The 22,957-nt window shown below is 37.8% G+C and overlaps 1 protein-coding gene and 1 pseudogene across 2 annotated transcripts in view; both read left to right on the forward strand.

The window, feature by feature from the left end:
- NRG4 (neuregulin 4) overlaps nucleotides 1-22,957 on the forward strand; it is a 127,006-nt gene that overhangs the window by 18,891 nt on the left and 85,158 nt on the right. The gene's annotated exons all lie outside the window — the stretch shown is intronic.
- LOC113629361 (surfeit locus protein 1 pseudogene) lies at nucleotides 16,410-17,511 on the forward strand (annotated as a pseudogene).

Genomic DNA, 22,957 nt, shown 5'->3' on the forward strand with positions numbered 1-22,957 from the left:
AGTGAATCAGTTATACATATGCATGTGTTCCCATATCTCTTCCCTCTTGCGTCTCCCTCCCTCCCACCCTCCCTATCCCACCCCTCTAGGTGGTCACAAAGCACCGAGCTAATTTCCCTGTGCTATGCAGCTGCTTCCCACTAGCTATCTATTTTACGTTTGGTAGTGTATATATGTCCATGCCACTCTCTCACTTTGTCCCAGCTTACCCTTCCCCCTCGCCATGTCCTCAAGTCCATTCTCTAGTAAGTCTGCATCTTTATTCCCGTCTTGCCCCTAGGTTCTTCATGACCTTTTTTTTTTTTTTAGATTCCATATATATTAGGTTCATTCTTGAATAATCAGTTGTATTATCTGAATCTGATTCACATTTGGGGGCTAACAAAGATTTTCTTCTTGACCAGCCTCTAGCCAGGGTCCTCTAAACCCTCTTCTCAACTAAGCCTCATCCTTGAACAGAACAGTAACATACCTTCTAACAGCTGAAGGCCACATCCCTAGAATTACACTCCCCCCCACCCCCAAAGTGCCTGCCTCAGGAAACTCAAGGTTGCCAAAAGAATTTACCCAAAGATAGGGTTCCTATCTCCCACCCTCTATGGGAGTGTAGGAGCCTACCTTAGATAACTGCCAGTTAACAAACCCAGATGGGACACACATGGAAAAACCTCCCCACCTTCTTGCTTTTTGTAATTTTTCAATTCCTCAACTCTATTAAGCCCCCAGTCACCTCCCCTCCCTATTCCCTCATTCTCCCTTTAAAACACCCAGTCAACTTTGTCCAAATCAAAGTTGAATTCAGTTCATGTTACCTTTTCATTTTGTTGATGATTTCTTTGCTGTACAGAAGTTTTTTAGTTTGATACAGTTCTACTTGTTTTGGCTCTTGTTGACTTTGTTTTTGGAATCAGATCCAAAAAATCATTGCCAAGACCATATCAAGGTACTAACTGCCTAAGTTTTCTTCTAGTTTTATGGTTTCAGGTCTTACATTCAAGTCTTTAATCAATTTTGAGTTAATTTTTGTGTATGCTATAAGTTAGTAGTTTCATTCTTTTGCATGAGACTATCTAGTTTTCCCAATACCATTTAGTGAAGAGACTGTCCTTTGCCATTCTTGCCTTCTTTGTCATAGATTAACTTACCACATAGGCATGGGTTTATTTCTTGGCTGTCTATTCTGTTCCATTATTGTATGTGTCTGTTTTTATGCCAATACAATACAGTTTTGATTACTATAGCATTGTAATAGAATTTGAAATTGGGGAATGTGATGCCTCCAGCTTTGTTCTTTCTCAGCGTTGCTTTGGCTATTCAGAGTCTTTTGTAGTTCCATACAGATTTTACGGTGATTGGTTCTATTTCTGTGAAAAATGCCATTGGGGTTTTGATAGGGCTTGTCATATATAGCCTTTATTATGCTGAGAAATGTTTCATCTACATCCACTTTGTGGAGAGTTTTTATCATAAATAGATATTGAATTTACCACCGTGTTCTTAGTTTCTTTACCATAGAGTTCTTCATTTCCTCTTGTGGAATCAGGCTTCAGTCTGGGATCATTTACCTTTAGCCTGAAGAAATTTCTTTGTTGTTTTTTTGGAGAGTAGGTCTATTAGCCACAAATACTCTCAGCTTTCATTTTAAAGTGTCTCTATTTTGTGTCATTCCTTGAAGAATATTTTTCTTAGGTACAGAATTCTATGATAGAAGAATTTTTGTTTTTTCTTCAGCACTTGAAAGAGTTCCTTATTCTTCTCTTCTGACTTATTTTGTGATGAGAAATTAGCCATTGTTTTTTTTTTAAACAACATCACCCTATTTCCTGCACCCCCCAGCTCCTGGCAACTATTGTTTCACTTCCTGCCTCCATGACTTTGACTTTTCCAGATTCCACATACAAGTAAGATGATGCAGTACTTGTCTTTGTGTGTCAAGTTCATCCACGTTATCACAAATGACAGGATCTCCTTCTTCCCTAAAACTTAATAACATTCCATTGTTATACACCACACCAGCTCCAACCATTCATTTGTTGATGGACACCTAGATTGACTCCATATCTTGGGTATCATGAATAACGCTGCAGTAAACGTGGGAGTGCAGATATCTCCTCAAGATTTGATATCATTTCCTTTGGATGCATATCTAGATGGGGGACCACTGGATCACATAGCAGTTCCAATTCCGGTCTTCTGAGGAACCACCATACTGTTTTCCATAATGGCTGTAGCAGTCTACATTCTTATCAACAGTACACAAAGACTCCTTCTCTCCACATCCTCACCAACATTTGTTATTTTTTGTCTTTTTGATAATAGTAATTCTAACATGTGTGAGGTGATATCTTACTCTGGTTTTAGTCTGCACCTCCCTACTGATCATTGATGTTGAGCATCATCCCGTATATTCATTGGCCATTTGTATGTCTTCCTTTGAGAAATGTCTATTCAGGTCCTTTGCCCATTTTTAAAATCAGGTCCTTTATTTACAAAATAAGTTATCACTCAGAACCTTAATTCATTGGCCGTGTTAACAGGTTTAAGACATTTCAATTTACTAAAGATAAATAATTCAATCTTTAAATAAAGAACTATAAGGTGTTTGGGAAAAAACAAAAAAAAAACAAAATAAGATCAGGTCATCCATCTTCTTGCTATGGAGTTGTTTGAGTCTCTCATATATTCTGAATATATTCTGAACTCCTTACCAAATGTATGATTTGCAGACATCCGCTCCTGTGCCATAGGCTGCCTCTTTAGTCTGCTGAGTGTCTTTGCCATGCAGAAGATTTTAGTTTGATGCAGTCTCATCTGTTTATTTTTGCTTTTGTTGCCTGTGCTCCTGGGGGTCATATTCAGAACGTTCCAGGCCAATGTCAAGAAACTTTCTTCCTGTGCTTTCCTCTAGTAGTTCTACAGTTTTAGGTCCTATGTTTAGGTCTGTAATCCATCCTGAGTTGACATTTGTATGTGGTGTGAAATAACATTCCAACCCCACTCTTCTGCACACAGACATTCAGCCTTCCCAACACCATTTATTGAAAAGACCATCTTATCTCTGTTGTGCACCCCTGTCAGAGATCAACTTACTGTAAATGTGAGAATTTATTTCTGGGCTTTGTATCCTATTCCATTGGTCTCTATGTCTGTCCTATGCCAGTACTACACTGCCTTGATTACCATAGCTTTATAGTATATTTTGAAATCAGACAGTGTGATGCTTCCAGCTTTGTCCTTTCTCAAGATTGCTTTGGCTATTCAGGGTTTTTTTGTGGTTCCATAGGAACTTTAGGTTTTTTTTTTCTATTTTTTGTGGAAAATGCCATGGAATTTTGATAGAGGTTGTTTTGAATCGTATATCTTTTTTGGGTAATATGGAAATATTCTTCCAAGCCATGAAGATGGAACATCTTTCCAGTTATTTGTGTCATCTTCAATTTCTTTCATCAGTGTTTTATGACTTTCACTGTACATTCACCTCCTTGGTTAAATTTGTTCCTAAGTATTTATTTTTTGTAAATGGGATAGTTTTCTTAATTCCTCTTTATTTTAGATAGTTTGTTGTTAGTGTATAGAAATGCAACTGTTTTTTGTATATTTATTTTGTATCTTGCAGCTTTACTGAATTCATTGATTAGTTCTATAGTTTTTTTGGTGGCGTCTTCAGGGTGTTCTATATGTGATATCATATATCTGCAAACAGAGAATTTTGTTTCTTCCCTCCTGATTTGGATGCCTTTTATATCTTTTTCTTGCCTAATTACTCAGACTAGGGCTTTCACTACTATGTTGTCTTGTTCCTGATCCTAGAGAAAAAGCTTTCAGCTTTTCACTGTTGGATATGGTGTTAGCTGTGACCTTGTCATATAAGGCCTTTTTTATGTTGAGGTACATTCCATCTATACCTAATTTGTTGAGAGTTTTTAATCATGAAAGGATCTTGAATTTTGTCAAATGCTTTTTCTGTAACTATTGAAATGATGGTAGGATTTTAATCCGTCCTTTTGAAACTGCACTCCTTCTTGGGTGGGACTCGAACCCACCCGCACCTCAGAGTGGGGCTTGAACACACAATCCCTGGCTTAGGAGGGGACTTGAACCCACTGTCTTTTGATTAGAACTGCTCACTTGGTGTCAGTACTTACTGAAGCTCAGGTTCTTTTGTCTCATTACAGAGACAATTCAGCGTGAGGCAAAGAGTGAGTTTACTAGCATAGGACACTGGTGAGAGATACAAGGAGCCCGGCAAGGGAGCAAAGCCCCAAGAACAAAGAGGGATACATTTTTATAATCAAAGAAAAAGTGGAAAGGGGAGAAGACTACCTACTTCCTCATTCTTTGGCAGACATCAAGACTTACATCATTAGTTCCTCCTTCGGCCCTACATGGTTTAACCGGGACTGTCATGGTGCTATTTAAATCATATATATATTAGCAAAAGGGTGGTGACATATACTAAAATATGGTAATTAATGTTAGGTTTCAGTATAATGTCCCCTTTCACCTAATTTCTTTCCCCTGTCAACTATATTTCTGTCTTGGCTACATGTAAAAATGCTACTCTTCAAGGACTATTAACTCTCTGACTTCACAAGATTGAGACCCTGTATCTATTGTCTTGTATTTTAACTGTCAGGGTTAGTGGCTTGAGTGTGTTGGCACTTGGACGCACCTGGTCTTCCTTCAAGGTAGTGTAGATTGTTGCTAGGTTACTGGATTCTTTTCTTGAGTGGTCATTAGCTTACAACAGTCTCCAAACCTCCCTTAAAATTCCCTTTCTGTCTTTAATCCCCTAGTGGGATTTCTAAACTGACTCTTTAATTATCCTACTCTATCCTTATCACTTTTGTTAATATAGTGAATCACATTGATTGATTTGCACATGTTGAACCGCTTGCATCCCAGGAATAAATCCCACTTAATCATGGTGTATGGTGACTTTTAATGTGCTGTTGAATTGTTTTGCTAGTGTTTTGTCGAGGATTTTTACATCTATTTCATCAGGGATATTGACCTGTAATTTAAAATTTTTTTCTTGATAAATCTCAATAAATGTTAGTCAATTTTTCTAGTCTTTTCAAAGAATCAACTTTTGGCCTTGTTAATTCTCTCAGTTGTATGTTTGCGTTCCATTTTATTGTTTTTGCTTTTTATTTCCTTTTTTAAACTTTCTTTGATTTTGTTTTTCTTCTTATTTTTAGTTGGATGTTTAGCTTATCATTCGTAAGCAATTTTTCCCCTTAACATATGCATTTAAGGTTGTAAATTTTCCTCTAAATGTGGCTTCAGTTTCATCCACATGTTTTAATGTATAATATTTGCAAAGTTGAGTTAAAGTATGTTTTAAATTTCTTCACTGACCCATTTAAAATTTCTAGTTTATTCTCACTGTGGTCAGAGAACTTACTCTGTATGATTTTAATCATTTAAACGTTTCTGAGACTTGCTTTTCAATAATGATATGTTTTTTATAAATGTCCTGTGTATGCTTAAAAAAAGTATATTTAGCAGTTGTTAGGAGCATTGTTTTGTATATCTTCATTTGATCAAGTTTGTTTATTATGTAATTCAAACGTATATCGTTGTTCTAACTTTTTACCTAAATGAAATATCTGCCAGTTACTTTTCCAGCAACAAGAAAAGTGGGTTTATTTGGGATCAGCAGAGAATTTCAGTTTGGGGTCTGCAACCATGGTGAGCTACGTGCAAGTCCCCACACAGCAAAGGAAGGAGAACACTTTTATAGAGGAGAGAAACAAGTTGGAAAGGCTATAGTAAACAAAGAGTCTGTGACTTTTTCATTGGCTGAGTTCCTAAGAGGAGAGGGGAGAAGTCTTCTTCCTGTTTATTCTGTCTCATCTGTTTCATATTTATTTTCTCTCCTTTGCCTTCTTTGGGATTTTTTTTTTTTTTTTCAGTTTTCCCCTCTGCTAGTTTGAACTTAAACAGTTTCTATTCTGCTGGTAGTTACCTTATTAAGTACAACATACATTCTTAACTTAGCAAAGTCTAATGTTATTCAATACTTTTGCTGTCATCCCAGAAAATAAAAGGAAATTAGGACACATTTAACGTACTCCTTCCTAACTTTGATGCTTTTGTTTTCAGGTATTTAATACTACATGCATATTAATTAAACCCAAAGGACATTTCCACTTTTTATATAGTGTTTATTTAGATTTACCACCATATTCACAGCTTTCTTTGCCCTTAATTCCTTCTTACATCTATATCGTTAGCTAGAATCATTTTCCTTCCTTGCATTCATTCTTCAGTACTTTCCATTCATACTTTAATGCAGTTTTTTTAGTGGAACTTTTTTCATGTTTGGTTTATCCAAAAAGTGTTTACATTTTAAAAAATAAATCTGCTATGAACATTTGTTTACAAATCTTCTAGTGGACATATGTTTTCATTTCTTTTAGGTAGATTCTTAGGAGGAGGATTGCTGGGTTGTATGATAAGCACATGTTTAAATTTTTAAGAAACTGCCACACTTTTCCAAAGTGGCTGTACCATTTTACATTTCCACCAGTTTTGTATGAGGCTTCCAGTTTCTCTACATCCTTGCCAAAACTATATTGTCAGTATTTTTTATTATAGCCAAGCCATTCTAGTAGGTATGTAGTAGTATCTCACTGAGGTTTTTTTAAAAATTTATTTTATGTTTTATTTATTTATTTTTGGCTGCATTGGGTCTTTGTTGCTGCGTGCAGGCTTTCTCTAGTTGCAGCGAGCAGAGGCTACTCTTCGTTGTGGTGCGCAGGCTTCTCAATTCAGTGGCTTCTCTTATTGCAGAGCTCGGGCTCTAGGCATGCGGGCTCGGTAGTTGTGGCTTGTGGGCTCTAGAGCCCAGGCTCAATAGTTGTGGCACATGGGCTTAGTTGCTCTGCGACATGTGGGATCTTCCCAGACCAGGGATTGAACCAGTGTTCCCTGCATTGGCAGGCAGATTCTTAACCATTGTGCCACCAGGGAAGTCCTCTCATTGAGGTTTTAATTTCAATTTCCCTAAGTTGAAAAAGTGGTTGCCCATTTTTTGATTGGGTTGTCTTCCTTTTATTTCATTTGTAAGAGTTACTTATATCATCTGGATACAAGTCTCTAATCAGATATATGATTTGTAAATATGTTCTCCCATTCTGTGGCTTGCCTTTTCATTTTCTTAATTTTTTTAATTGAAAAAGTTTTAAATTTTGATAAAGTCTACTTTGTCAATTTTTTCTTTTATGAATTGTGCTCTTGCTGTCGTATCTAAGAAATCTTTGTCTAACCCAAAGTCACAAAGATTTTCTTCTAGAAGTTTTATAATTTTAGCTCTTACATTTAGGTCTGTGATATATTTTGAGTTAATTTTTCTGTATGCTTTAAGGTAAAGGTATAAGTCTGTTTTCTGCACGTGGATATTCAAATATCCCTGTACCATTTGTTGAAAAGACTATCTTTTCCTCACTGAATTACTTTGGTTCTTTTGTCAAAATAATATAAGGCTTTTTTTTCAGTGCACAGTTCTTGATCTGTAGATTCAACACATTCCCTATCAGTATCCCAACAGCATTTTAAAAATAGCAATTGTCAAGCTAATTCTAGAATGTATATAGAAAGGCAAAGGACCTAGAATAGCCAAAACAGTTTAGACAAAGAAGAAAAAAGCTAGAGGACTTACACTACCTGATTTCAAATTTTGCTGTTGTAGTAATAAGGGAGTATGCTTATTTCCAGGAAGAAAAGAGAAATGCCAACTTTAGGCCACTGTCTTTATTTTTGAATTCTTTTCCATTATGTTTTATTACAAGATAGTGAATATTGTTTATGTATTTTATACATAGTAGTTTGTGTCTGCTAATCCCAAACTCTTAATTTACCTCCCCCCGCAACCTTCCCCCTTGGTAACCATAAGTTTGTTTTCTATGTCTGTGAGTCTGTTTCTGTTTTGTAAATAAGTTCATTTGTATCATTTTTTAGATTCCACATATAAGTGATATCACATGATATTTGTCTTTCTCTGACTTACTTCACTTAGTGTGATAATCTCTAGGTCCATCCATGTTGCTGAAAATGGCATTGTTTCATTCTTTTTTATGGCTGAATGGTATTCCATTGTGTTTATGTACCACATCTTCTTTATCCATTCATCTGTCATAGGACATTTAGGACATTTACTTATTCCATAAATAAGACATTTATTTATTTCATAAATAGTGCTGCTATGAACATTGGGGTGCATGTATCTTTTCAGATTATGGTTTTCTCTGGTTCTATGGCCAGCAGTGGGATTGCTGGAACATATGGTAACTCTGTTTTTAGTTTTTGAGGAACCTCCATTCTGTTTTCCATGGTGGCTGCACCAATTTACATTCTTACCAGCAGTGTAGGAGGGTCCCCTGTTCTCCACACCCTCTCCAGCATTTATTATTTGTAGACTTTTTAATGATGGCCATTCTGACTGGTGTTAGGTGATGTCTCATTGTAGTTTTGATTTGCATTTCTCTAATAATTGGCGATGTTGAGCATCTTTTCATGTGCCTTTTCGCCATCTGTATGTCTTCTTTGTAGAAATGTCTGTTTAGGTCTTCTGCACATTTTTTGATTGGGTTGTTTTTTTGATATTGAGTTGATAGAGCTTTTTGTATATTTTGGAAATTAATAGACCACTATCTTTAAAGCAGAAGTTTCTCTGTTTAATTTCTTGTTATCAGGACTGTAATCTATTTTGGATATTGCAAAGGCATAACCATCATAGGCACTGAAAAATTTCAGAAAGTTTTCTGGTTGATGGGTTTTTATCTTTTTGAGATAAGACTAGTGGCAGCTAACATTCTATTCTTGTGTTTGGGAGGTGAACCAGAAGAACCTGTAGAACCTGTAAGAGTGAGATTTAAAGGTGTGTCACAGGCCAGTACATTCTTTTGTGCAGTTCCAGTTCATTCCATACAGAATTATTTTTTAGGGTTTATGAAACACACACTTCTATTCAGCTTATGTGTAAGAAGATGAAGTTTGAGGTGTTGATAATTTTTCTGTCTTATTTACATAAATTAAAATGAAATATGGGAAGATTGATATGCTCTTTTAAGAAATCCCCTTGATAATTATGAAAAAGCTTGTCATTTTTTAGTAAAACATAAGAAATTACAAGTCAGTCTAGCAGTCAACTCTCAGCAATAAATTCATAACAAAATATTTGTTAAACATCTACTGTTAATAAGGCAGTAGGCCAGATTTAGCCTAGAGGGATAAAGATAAATAAGACACTATTCCTGTTTCAGGAAACCTATAGTCTAGTAAGGAAATAAAGCATATTCATATAGAGACTAAAGAGAAATCCAGGGTAGTAAATTAAGAAAGTTATTGAGTTTCTCCTTTTTATCTTTTCTCTAGGTGATTAATTCTCCATTTTTCTTCCAGTGAATTCCTTAGAGTTTTACTCCCTTCATCAACCTGGTAGTACCCTGTGGATATGTTCTAGTTTATACAGCACAGACTACCTTAGACATTCAAATTGTAGACTAATATGATGGTTCTCAAAGCGCCAAACTAGCACCATACCGTCATCTGGGAACTTGTTATAAATGCAAAATTTCAGACCCCACACCGGATCTACTGAATTAGAAACTCTGGGGGTAGGGCCTAGCAGTCTATTCTTCAACAGACCTTCCAGATAATTCTGATGCTTGCTGATTTATCCCTTCACCTGTTGACGGACATTTGGGTTTTTCCAGTTTGGGGCTGTTATGAATAATGCTACTGTGAATACTCATGTACACATCACTCTGCAGATGTGCTTTTTACTCCTCTTGGGTAAATATGAGAGAGTGGAATTTCTGGGTCATATGGTTGGTTTATTAGTTATCTATTGCTGCAAACAAATACTCAGAGGCTAAAAACAACAAAAATTTATCATCTCACAATTTCTTTAGGTCAGGAATCCAGGAATGACTTAGCCAGATAGTTCTGGCTGAGGGTCGGTCAAGGTGTCAGTCAGGACTTGTGCTCATCTCAAGGATGACTGGGGGAAAATCCACTTCCAAGCTCACACATGTGGCTATTGTCAGGCCTCAGTTCCTTGTCATGTGAGCCTCTTTATCAGGTCTGCCTCATGACATGGCAGCTGGATTCCCCCAGAGTAAAGAAATCTAAAAGAGGGAAAAAGAGACATCTAAGACAAAAGCCACAATCTTTATAATCTAGTCTTGAAAGCAGCACGTCATTACTTCTGCCGTATCTGTTCTGTAGAAGTAAGTCAGTAAGTCCAGCCCACCCTGAAGGGGAGAAGGTTATACAAGAGTGTGAGTATCAGGAAGTGGTGTTCATTGGGATGCACCTTAAAGGCTTTCCACCACAGTAGATGTCTGCTCAAATTTCTAAGAAATTGTCACACAGTTTCCCAAAGTCTTTATACCACTTTACACTCCCACTAGTGATGATGAGAGTTACAGTTGTTCCACATCCTTGCTGACATCTGTTATGGACAGACAGCCTTTTTAATTTTAGGCATTCTAATAGGGATGTAGATTTTTATTGTGCTTTTATGTTGCCTTTGGTGATTAATTATGTTGAGCATGTGCTTATTATTTTCATATGTCTTTGGTAAAATGACTTCACATTTTTTTTGCCCATCTTTTAATTGAGCTGTCTTATTATTGAGTTGGAAGAGTTCATTTATATATATATATATATAAACATATATAAAAACATAAAATATATAAATATAAAATGCAAATCCTTTGTCAGATACATTTATAGGAAATATCTTCTCCCACTTTGTGGCTTGCCTTTTCATTGTCTTAATGGTGTCTTTCAAAGAGCAAAAGTTTTGGGACTTCCCTGGTTAAAACTCCATGCTGCCAATGCAGGGGACATGGGTTCGATCCCTGGTCAAAGAACTAAGATCCCGCATGCCACGCAGTGTGGCCAAAAACGAGCAACAACAACAAAGAGCAAAAGTTTTTATTTGCTCAAGTCTAATTTATCCATTTTTTTCTTTTATGGTTCATACTTTTTATGTTCTGAGAGATCTGCTTTCTCCAAAGTTGCAAAGATTTTTGGAGATTTTCTTTTTATTAGTGTGAACTGATGGAGGATTGGGAACCTCTCAATAATGTTATAGCAAAATACTATAACAACTAACTATTTTTATAATTTATGTATGTGTAACATGTAGAAACTGCTTTGTATGGCTATACATTTGCTGTTGAACTTTTCATGTTTCTCATCAACTAGAATATATGCTTCTTAAGAGTAGGAAATGATTTAACTCTTTTGCGATTCTTTTGTTGTCTGCTACAGAGTAGAGACTCAGTAAGTATTTGTTGGTTTGAATTCTGTATTTTGAATTTAAATAGAAGTGGGATATTTATGTGTAAGAGTTCAAAAGTGGAGCTTATAAGAATGATTAGGGCTGTAAATAAAAATGAGAGTTTTTTTCCATAGAGGAGTAATTGAAGCCATGGGAATGGACTAGATCTCCAAAGGAGAGAGTGTACAGAGTTGAACCTTGGAGCATAGCACCTTTAAGCTATAATCAACAAGGATGCTTTATTTGATCTGTTCTTAAGAGGAAGGATGAATTTGGTTCAGTTATTTGCGTTTTTTCTGGCATCTCTGCTTGTACTACATCTATGCCATTGAATATTAAAATAATATTTTCAGGGCTTCTCTGGTGGTGCAGTGGTTGAGAGTACGTTTGCCGATGCAGGGGACACGGGTTCATGCCCTGGTCCAGGAGGATCCCACATGCCGCGGAGCGGCTAGGCCCGTGAGCCATGACCGCTGAGCCTGCGCGTCCGGAGCCTGTGCTCCACAATGGGAGAGGCCACAACAGTGAGAGACCCGCATACCGCAAAAAAAAAAAAAAAATTAATAATATTTTCAGTTCGAATAGTAAGAGTAAAATCTTTCAGTAGTCAAAAATTCATCCAGTTCAAGTACTGAATTATGAGGAAGCTTTAATTTGGCCTTAAGGCCAAATTTTAGCAATGTTTTCAACTAATTATATCTAATTGGTAATAGTATTTATTTATTTATTTATTTGTGGCTGCATTGGGTCTTTGTTGCTGCACGCGGGTTTTCTCTAGTTGCGGCAAGCAGGGCCTACTCTTCGTTGCAGTGCGGGGGATTCTCATTGCAGTGGCTTCTCTTGTTGCGGAGCACGGGCTCTAGGCATGCGGGCTCAGTAGTTGTGGCACACAGGCTTAGTTGCTCCGCGGCATGTGGGATCTTACTGGACCAGGTCTCGAACCCGTGTCCCCTGCATTGGCAAGTGGATTCTTAACCACTGCGCCACCAGGGAAGTCCCGGTAATGCTATTCAATTCAGAATGCTGCTTTTGCATTGTACATTGTTTTAAGTTACAAGCCCAGCGCTTCTTAATGTACACTCTGGGTATTTGGATGCTATTCTCTCTCTTTAGATGTTTCATCCTTGAGGTGTTTTGGTTTTTTTTTTTTTTTGGTTGCATTGGGTTTTTGTTGCTGCACGAAATTTTTAGAGCAATTTTAGGTTAACAGCAAAATTGAGCAGAAAATACATGGAGTTCCTATATGTTTCCTGCTTCTATACATGCACAGCCTCCCCAGCTATAAACATCACATTGACACATCATTATTACCCAGAATCCATGGTTTATATTTATATTATATTATATTTATATTGGTGATGTACATTCTCTCAGTTTTGACAAATGTATAATGACATGTATCTACCATTATAATATCCTGTAGAATAGTTTCATTGCCCGAAAAGTCCTCTGTGCTCTGCCTATTCATCCCTCCCTCCCCTGTAACTGCTGGCAAGTACTGATCTTCATACTGTCTCCATAGTTTTGCCTTTTCCAGAATGTCATATAGTTGGAATCATACATCGTGTAGCCTTTTCAGGTTGGCTTCTTTCACTTAGTAATATGCACTTAGGGATCCTCTATGTCTTTTCATGGCTTGTTATTGCATTTCTTTTTAGCACTGAATAATATTCCATTGTCTGGATGTACCACAGTTTAATTACCTGTTTTTCTACTGAAAGACATCTTGCTTGCTTCAGAGTTTTGACAGTTATAAATAAAGCTACTATAAACATTAATGTACAGGTTTTTGTGTGGACATAAGTTTTCAACTCCTTTGGGTAAATACCAAGGAATGCGATTACTGGATCTTATGGTAAGAGTTATGTTTAGTTTTGTAAGAAACTGCCAAATTGTCATGCAAATGGATGCACCCTTTTACCTTCCCAGCAATGAATAAGAGTTCCTGGGACTTCCCTGGTGGTCCAGTGGTTACGACTCCATGCTTCCACTGCATGGGGCACAGGTTCAATCCCTAGTCCGGGAAGTTCTTCTGCATGCCGTGCAGTGTGGCAAAAAAAAAAAAAAAAAGAGTTACTGACATTCCACTTCCTCACTAGCATTTGGTATTGTCACTGTTTTGGATTTTTGCCCTTCTAATAGGTGTGTAGTTGTATCTCGTTGTTTTAATTTGCAGTTCCCTGATTACATATGATGTTGAGAATCTTTTCTTATGCTTATTTGCCATCTGTATATTTTCTCTGGAGAGATGTCTGTTAAAGCCTTTTGCCCACTTTTCAATTGGTTTGATCATTTTCTTATATGAATTTTAAGAGTTCTATGTATATTTTGGATAACAATCCTCTATCAGGTATGTCTTTTGCAAATGCTTTTTCCCAGTCTGTGGCTTGTGTTCTCATTTTCTTGACAGTGCCTTTTGTAGAGCAGTTTTCATTTCCAGCTTTATCAAGGCATTATTGACAAATCAAATTGTAATATACTTAAAGTATACAATGTGATGATTTGATATATGTGTGCATTGTGAAAGGATTTTCAAAATCGAGTTAACACATCCATTACCTCATATCATATTTACATTTTCCTAAAATGAGAACCCTTAAGTTCTACTCTCTTAGCAAATTTAAGTTATACAATACTGTATTATCAACTATAGTTGCTTTGTTATACATTAGATCCTCAGACCTTGTTATCTTACAACTGAAAGTTTATACCCATTTACCACCTTTCCTCATTTCCCCTACCCCCAGCTCCTGGCAACTGTCATTCTATTCTCTGTTTCTATGAGTTTGAGTTTTTAATTAAAAAAAACTTATTTTTAGACTCTACATATAAGTGATACCATGCAGTATTGGTCTTTCTCTGTCTGGCATATTTTACTTAGCATAATGCCCTCCAGGTTCATCCGTGTTGTTGCTAATGGCAAGATTTCCTTCTTCCTTTTTTTATTAATTGGAGTATAGTTGCTTTACAATATTGTTAGTTTATACTGTACAGCCAAGTGAATCAGCTATACGTGTACATATATCCCCTCTTTTTTGGATTTCCTTCTCATTTAGGTTACCACAGAGCACTGAGTAGAGTTCCCTGTGCTATACAGTAGGTTCTCATTAGTTATCTATTTTATACATAGTATCAGTAGTGTATATATGTCAATCCCAATCTCCCAATTCATCACACCACCATCACCTGCCCCGCCCCACCCCTGCTTTCCCCCTTGGTATCCATATGTTTGTTCTCTACATGTGTCTTTATTTCTGCTTCGTAAATAAGATCATCTATACCAATTTTTTTCAGATTCCATATATATGTGTTAATATACAATATTTGTTTTTCTCTTTCTGACTTACTTCACTCTGTATGACAGTCTCTTGGTCCATCCATGTCTCTACAAATGACCCAATTTCGTTCCCTTTTATAGCTGAGTAATATTCCATTGTATATATGTACCACATCTTCTTTAGACATTCCTCTATTGATGGAATTTAGGTTGCTTCCGTGTCCTGGCTATTGTGAATAGTGCTGCAGTGAACATTGGGATGCATGTGTCTTTTTTTTTTTTTTTTTTTTTTTTTTTTTTGCTGTATGCGGGCCTCTCACTGCCGTGGCCTCTCCCGCTGCGGAGCACAGGCTCCGGACACGCAGGCCCAGTGGCCGTGGCCCACGGGCCCAGCCGCTCCGCGGCACGCGGGATCCCCCCGGACCGGGGCACGAACCTGCGTCCCCTGCATCGGCAGGCGGACTCCCAACCACTGCGCCACCAGGGAAGCCCTGGATGTGTCTTTCTGAATTATGTTTTTTTCTGGGTGTATGCCCAATAGAGGGATTGCTGGGTCATGTGGTAGTTCTATTTTTAGTTTTTTAAGGAACCTCCATACTGTTGTCCATAGTGGCTGTATCAGTTTACATTCCCACCAACAGTGCATGAGGGTTCCCTTTGCTTCACACCCTCTCCAACATTTATTGTTTGTAGATTTTTTGATGGTGGCCATTCTGACCACTGTGAGGTGATACCTCACTGTAGTTTTGATTTGCATTTCTCTGATAATTAGTGATGTTGAACATATTTTCATGTGTTTGTTGGCCATCTGTATGTCTCCTTTGGAGAAATGTCTATTTAGGTCTTCCGCCCATTTTTGGATTGGGTTTATTTTTTTGATATTGAGCGCATGAGCTATTTGTATATTTTGGAGATTAGTCCTTTGTCAGTTGCTTCATTTGCAAATATTTTCTCCCATTCTGAGGGTTGTCTTTTTCTCTTGTTTATGCTTTCCTTTGATGTGCAAAAGCTTTTTAGTTTAAAAAGCTTTATTTTTTGTTTTTTGTGTTTATTTTTGTTTTCATTACTCTAGGAGGCAGATCCAAAAAAATATTGCTGTGATTTATGTCATAGAATGTCCTGCCTATGTTTTCCTGTAGGAGTTTTATAATGTCCAGTCTTACATTTAGGTCTTTGATCCATTTTGAGTTTATTTTTGTTATGGTTTTAGAGAATATCATATAATATCACTTATATGAGGAATCTAAAAAAATGATACAGATGAACTTATTTACAAAACAGAAATAGACTCATAGATACAGAAGAAATTGTCACCAAAGGGGAAAAGGGGGAGGGATAAATTTGGAATTTGGGATTAACAAATACAGACTACTATATTTAAAATAGATAAATAACAGGGACCTACTATATAGCACAGGGAACTATATTCAGTATCTTTTAATAACCTATAATGGAAAAAAATCTGAAAAAGAACAGATACATATATGTGTAACTGAGTCACTTTGCTGTATACCTGAAACATTGTAAATCAACTATACTTCAATAAAAAAATAAAAGTTAAAAAGATAGTGATTATTACTGATATGCTGAATTTGGTATAGCTCTAGATTTGAGTAGGAGGTAGAAAGAGCTTTGGAAAGGATGTCTAAGAAAATGAAAGAAGACTATATGTAATAAATAGTATGATTAGGAAGCTGAATATCTGAGGGCTGGGGCTGCAGGCCACAAGGCTAGGGCTGTTGCTGTGCAGGGTGGGCACCAGGCCAGTGTCATCAGGAGGAACATTCTTGGGGTTGTCCTGTGCCCAGGTGAGGACTCATCCAGGTATGCCCTATGTACTTAGGAAAAGCTGCCCTGTCCCTGCCCTCCACTTTGCCCAGGAGGGTCGGTGAGTATGGGCATTGCAATACGCTCTGGAACTGCCCCCTGAGCCTCTGAATCAGGCCCTGGTTGCGTACCCGCTCTGGTTAGCACTCTGTCCTCATGAAAGCCCCAGGGCTGGCTCCTCCCGCACTCCTGTATTATACACTTGATTGTAGACCTGCAGTAACTTCCTATGCGTCCTTGGGCTAGTGCTGGGCCAACCCAAGACTGAAACCCAGGTGTCTAGGATCCTAAAGGAAAGCATAACTAATCATCACAGTTTGCATGTTCCTCCCAAGTGTTGGCCTAGAGACCCAGTAGGTGTGGCAGCTCTTAAGCCGAAGCAACTGCCACAGAAACAGAAGACGACACCTTTCTCTAGTGGTTTCTGCTTCTCATTCCTATTGCTATCTTTGGCCCAAGGACATGGCAGGTCCAACGTCAGAAGTGGAAGCTAAAGTTGATCACAGAGCTAGTCTAGAGTGGTGGCCAAGCCCATCTCACTGCCAACAGACCCAGTGGAACTGAAAAATCTGGAGTACAGGCCAGTGAAGATCAGGAGGCACTTTGACCACTCCAAGTTGCTGTCATGATGTTTTGGACCATGGTGAACCCTGCCCAGGAGGCTGGCCTACTGGCTCTCTTTGTTCGGTGGTGCTACCTCTTTACTGTGCTGACCTGGGAATTACCATCCTGCTAAACAGACGGTTTGTGCCCAAGAAGAAAGTGAATCCTGAAACATGGTGTAAAGGACAGATTGAGGGAGAAGTGGACCTAGTCGTGATGGTGAGGCTGACAGAAACCAGGAAGCCCTTTGTCTCTGAGAATAATCCAGACAGGAACCACTGGCATTACCACGACCTGGAGACCACATCCAGGCTCCCAGGTGCAGACCCCATTTTCACTGATGCTGACTTCCAGAGCACAGTTCTTAAAAGACCTATTGGAGGGCAAACTAGAGTCACTCTGAGGAATGAGCACCTGCAGTACATCATTCACCTGGTACAGACTCTGTGCAGCCACGTCATACCTGTGGTTTAAGAAATTCCTACCTTGGACTCCTGGTGTGTGAAGAGATTAGCTGATGAGCCCTGTCCCTGAATAATTAGGAAGTCACGGAGTAAACATTTCAAGAGATTTGGTTTTATGCTGGATCATGTGCTATCGGTATAAATAAATCCCTACACTACAAAAAAAAGCAGCTGAATATTTGAGATGTTATGATAAAGCACATTATTTTTCAGTCGTCTCGCCCGCCCCCCAAAAAGAAGGAAACTGTAAACTCTAAAGCTGTGCAAAAAAAACAAGGTACAAATAAGATGCAAATTCAAATATAGCATGATTTTAATCAACCTAGAGTTTAAGAAAGGAGAACTTATTTTATCTTGCTTTTGGGAATATTGTCTTATGAATGGCCCAGGTATTGTGACACTGAAACAATAGAAGGAAATGTTATTCTTTCACACTGCATGGATCTGCTGTGATTACTATTTACAGTTATATTGACAGAACTGTAGTTTATTGGTTTTCAAGTTTTATGTCTAGAGGCAAAGTTATGAAAACACTTCATTAAGGTCACAGACGAGAATGTAAATGTTAAAAACCTTCATGATGTAAGAGTCAAGGTATAGCTGCTAAGGCAGAAAGAGGAAGTGGGGAGAGAAAAGGTGGAAGCAAAGTTAGCAGTACAGTTACTTATTTTACATGTTAAGAAGTTAGTCTGTGAATTGACTCAAGTTCATTGATGAGGACAGAAGTATGAGTATATTATTTAAAATTACAGATATAACAAAGAGAAGAAATAGATAATAGTGTAACTTATCAAACATTCAAATTAAAGAGGTAGAGGATAGTGTAAGAGAGCTGAAGCCTCATCTTTCATCACTGGGAGTTAGATGTTGTCTAGAGTGCTAAATCTAGAAGTAGAGAGGATAAGCATTTTGAATTATGGAAGAAGAGCTTGCCATTGGTCATATTGGTTCTTCTCTTACTTCTCTGATAATTTCTTAGTGGGCTCCTTCTCCAACCATCAAATGTTGATATTTTCCAGGGATCAGTCCATGGCCTCTGTCTCACACATGTGCACACTCTGAGCTAATGACTTCAGCAGCCACCTGTGGAATTTGAGTCCCAAATGTCTTATCTCTAACCTCATTCTTATCGTACATGCAAGATCTGCATTTTCAGGCATTTCCTTCTACATGTCCCAGTAACATTTTAAATATACCATGTCTTGAGAGAAATCATTATCTTACTCATGACATCTGTTTTGGTATTCCTTTATTTTGTTTTTAGCAGCTTTATTAAAGCATAATTTATATACCATAAAGAGCACTTATTTTATATTTTACTTTTTTTTTTTGCGGTACGCGGGCCTCTCACTGCTGTGGCCTCTCCCGTCGCGGAGCACAGGCTCCGGACGCGCAGGCCCAGCGGCCACGACCCACGGGCCCAGCCGCTCCGCAGCACGCGGGATCCTCCTGGACCAGGGCACGAACCCGTGCCCCCCGCATTGGCAGGCGGACTCTCAACAACTGGACCACCAGGGAAGCCCTATATTTTAGCTCTATCAAATTTGCGACCACCTAAACAATCCAATTGTAGAATATTTCCATCATTCTAAAAACATCCTTTATGCTCATTTGCATAATTTCCTTTTCCCAGCCCCAGTCCCAAGCAATCATTAATCTATTCCTGTCTCTTCTGATTTGCCTTTTCTAAAGATTTCTTATAAATGGAATCATACAATATGTGGTTTTTTATGACTGGCTTCTTTCACTTAGCATGTTTTGTTTTAATTTTTTTAAAACTTAAAGGATATTTTATTGGTTATAAATGTCTAGGTTCAAAATTCTATACCTTTAACGCTCCAAATGTTATCCTATTGTCTTCTTCTTTTTTTTAACATTCTTATTGGAGTATAATTGCTTTACAATGGTGTGTTAGTTTCTGCTTTATAACAAAGTAAATCAGCTATACGTTTACATATATCCCCATATCTCCTCACTCTTGCATCTCCCTCCCACCCTCCCTATCTCACCCCTCTAGGTGGTCACAAAGCACCGAGCTGCTCTCTTTGTGCTATGTGGCTGCTTCCCACTAGCTATCAATTTTATATTTGGTACTGTATATATGTCCATGCCACTGTCTCACTTCGTCCCAGCTTACCCTTCCCCCTCCCCGTGTCCTCAAGTCCATTCTCTACATCTGCGTCTTTATTCCTGTCCTGCCCTGGGTTCTTCAGAACCTTTTTCTTTTCTTTTTAGATTCCATATATTTTTGTTAGCATATGATATTTGTTTTTCTCTTTCTGACTTACTTCACTGTGTATGACACACTCTAGGTCCAGCCACCTCACTACAAATAACTCAATTTCATTTCTTTTTATGGCTGAGTAATATTCCATTGTATATATATGCCACATCTTCTTTATCCATTCATCTGTTGATGGACACTTAGGTTGCTTCCATGTCCTGGCTATTGTAAATAGAGCTGCAATGAACATTTTGGTACATGACTCTTTTTGAATTATGGTTTTCTCAGGGTATATGCCCAGTAGCGGGATTGCTGGGTTGTATGGTAGTGCTATTTGTAGTTTTTTAAGGAACCTCCATACTGTTCTCCATAGTGGCTGTACCAATTCACATTCCCACCGGCAGTGCAAGAGTGTTCCCTTTTCTCCACACCCTCTCCAGCATTTATTGTTTCTAGATTTTTTGATGATGGCCATTCTGACTGGTGTGAGATGATATCTCATTGTAATTTTGATCTGCATTTCTCTAATGATTAATGATGTTGAGCATTCTTTCATGTGTTTGTTGGCAGTCTGTATATCTTCTTTGGAGAAATGTCTATTTAGGTCTTCTGCGCATTTTTGGATTGGGTTGTTTGTTTTTTTGTTATTGAGCTGCATGAGCTGCTTATAAATTTTGGAGATTAATCCTTTGTCAGTTGCTTCATTTGCAAATATTTTCTCCCATTCTGAGGGTTCTCTTTTGGTCTTGTTTATGGTTTCCTTTGCTGTGCAAAAGCTTTGAAGTTTCATTAGGTCCCATTTGTTTATTTTTGTCTTTATTTCCATTTCTCTAGGAGGTGGGTCAAAAAGGATCTTGCTGTGATATATGTCATAGAGTGTTCTGCCTATGTTTGATTCTAAGAGTTTTAGACTGTCTGGCCTTACATTTAGGTCTTTAATCCATTTTGAGTTTATTTTTGTGTATGGTGTTAGGGAGTGTTCTAATTTCATTCTTTTACATGTAGCTGTCCAGTTTTTCCAGCATCATTCATTGAAGAGGCTGTCTTTTCTCCATTGTATGTTCTTGCCTCCTTTGTTGTAAATTAGGTGCCCATATGTGTGGGAGTTTATCTCTGGGCATTCTATCCTGTACCTTTGATCTATATTTCTGATTTTGTGCCAGTACCATACTGTCTTGATTAGTGTAGCTTTGTAGAATAGTTGGAACTCCAGGAGCCTGATTCCTCTAGCTCCGTTTTTCTTTCTCAAGATTGCTTTGGCTATTTGGGGTCTTTTGTGTTTCTATACAAATTGTGAAATTTTTTGTTCTAGTTCTGTGAAAAATGCCATTGGTAGTTTGATAGGGATTGCATTGAATCTGTAGATTGCTTTGGGTAGTAGAGTCATTTTCACAATGTTGATTCTTCCAATCCAAGAACATGGTATATCTCTCCTGTTTGTATCATCTGTTTGTATCATCTTTAATTTCTTTCATCAGTGTCTTATATTTTTCTGCATACAGATCTTTTGTCTCCTTAGGTATGTGTATTTGTAGATATTTTATTCTTCTTGTTGCAATGGTAAATGGGAGTGTTTCCTTAATTTCTCTCAGATTTTTCATCAGTAGTGTATAGGAATTCAAGAGACTTCTGTGCATTAATTTTGTATCCAGCTACTTTACCAGATTCATTGATTAGCTGTAGTAGTTTTCTGGTAGCATCTCTAGAATTCTGTATGTGTAGTATCATGTCATCTACAAACAGTGACAGCTTTACTTCTTTTCTGATTTGGATTCATTTTATTACTTTTTCTTCTCTGATTGCTGTGGCTAAAACTTCCAAAACTATGTTGAATAATAGTGGTGAGAGTGGACAACCTTGTCTTGTTCTTGATCTTAGAGGAAATGGTTTCAGTTTTTCACCATTGAGAATGATGTTGGCTGTGTGTTTGTCATATATGGCCTTTTTTATGTTGAGGTAAGTTCCCTCTATGCCTACTTTCTAGAGGGTTTTTATCATAAATCGGTGTTGAATTTTGTCGAAAAGCTTTTTCGGCATCTATTGAGATGATCATATGGTTTTTCTCCTAGAAACAAATGACAATGGAAACACAATGACCCAAAACCTATGGGATGTGGCAGAAGCAGTTCTAAGATGGAAGTTTCTAGCAATACAAATTTTTTTGATTTCCTCTTTGATTTCTACAGTGATCTCTTGGTTATTAAGTAGTGTATTGTTTAGCCTCCATGTGTTTGTTTTTTGGTTTTTGGTTTTTTTTGCTGTATGCGGGCCTCTCACTGTTGTGGCCTCTCCCGTTGCGGAGCACAGGCTCTGGACACGCAGGCTTAGCGGCCATGGCTCACGGCCCCAGCCTCTCCGCGGCATGTAGGATCTTCCCTGACCGGGGCATGAATCCATGTCCCCTGCATCAGCAGGCGGACTCTCAACCACTGCGCCATAGGGAAGCCCCATGTGTTTGTATTTTTTACAGATTTTTTCCTGTAATTGGTATCTAGTCTCATAGCATTGTGGTCAGAAAAGATACTTGATACGATTTCAGTTTTCTTAAATTTACGAAGGCTTGATCTGTGACCCAAGATATGATGTATCCTGGAGAATGTTCCATGAGCAGTTGAGAAGAAAGTGTAATCTGCTGTTTTTGGATGGAATGTCCTGTAAATATCAATTAAGTCCATCTTGTTTAATGTATCTTTTAAAGCTTGTGTTTCCTCATTTATTTTCATTTTGGATGATCTCTCCATTGGTGAAAGTGGGGTGTTAAAGTCCCCTACTATGATTATGTTACTGTCGATTTCCCCTTTTATGGCTGTTAGCATTTGCCTTATGTATTGAGGTGCTCCTATGTTGGGTGCGTAAATATTTACAATTGTTATATCTTCTTCTTGGTTTTATCTCTTGATCATTATGTAGTGTCCTTCTTTGTCTCTTATAATAGTCTTTATTTTAAAGTCTATTTTGTCTGATATGAGAATTGCTACTGCAGCTTTGTTTTGATTTCCATTTGCATGGGATATCTTTTTCCATCTGCTCACTTTCAGTCTGTTATGTGTCACTAGGTCTGAAGTGGATCTCTTGTAGACAGCATATATACAGGTCTTGTTTTTGTATCCATTCAGCCAGTCTATGTCTTTTGGTTGCAGCATTTAATCCATTTACATTTAAGGTGGTTATCAATATGTATGTTCCTGTTACCATTTTGTTAATTGTTTTGGGTTTGTCATTTTAGGTCTTTTCCTTCTCTTGTGTTTCCTGCCTAGAGAAGT

This window comes from Aethalodelphis obliquidens, unplaced genomic scaffold (assembly GCF_003676395.1).
Source record: "Aethalodelphis obliquidens isolate GAN/ISIS:26980383/991018 unplaced genomic scaffold, ASM367639v1 scaffold26, whole genome shotgun sequence".
NCBI lineage: Eukaryota > Metazoa > Chordata > Mammalia > Artiodactyla > Delphinidae > Aethalodelphis > Aethalodelphis obliquidens.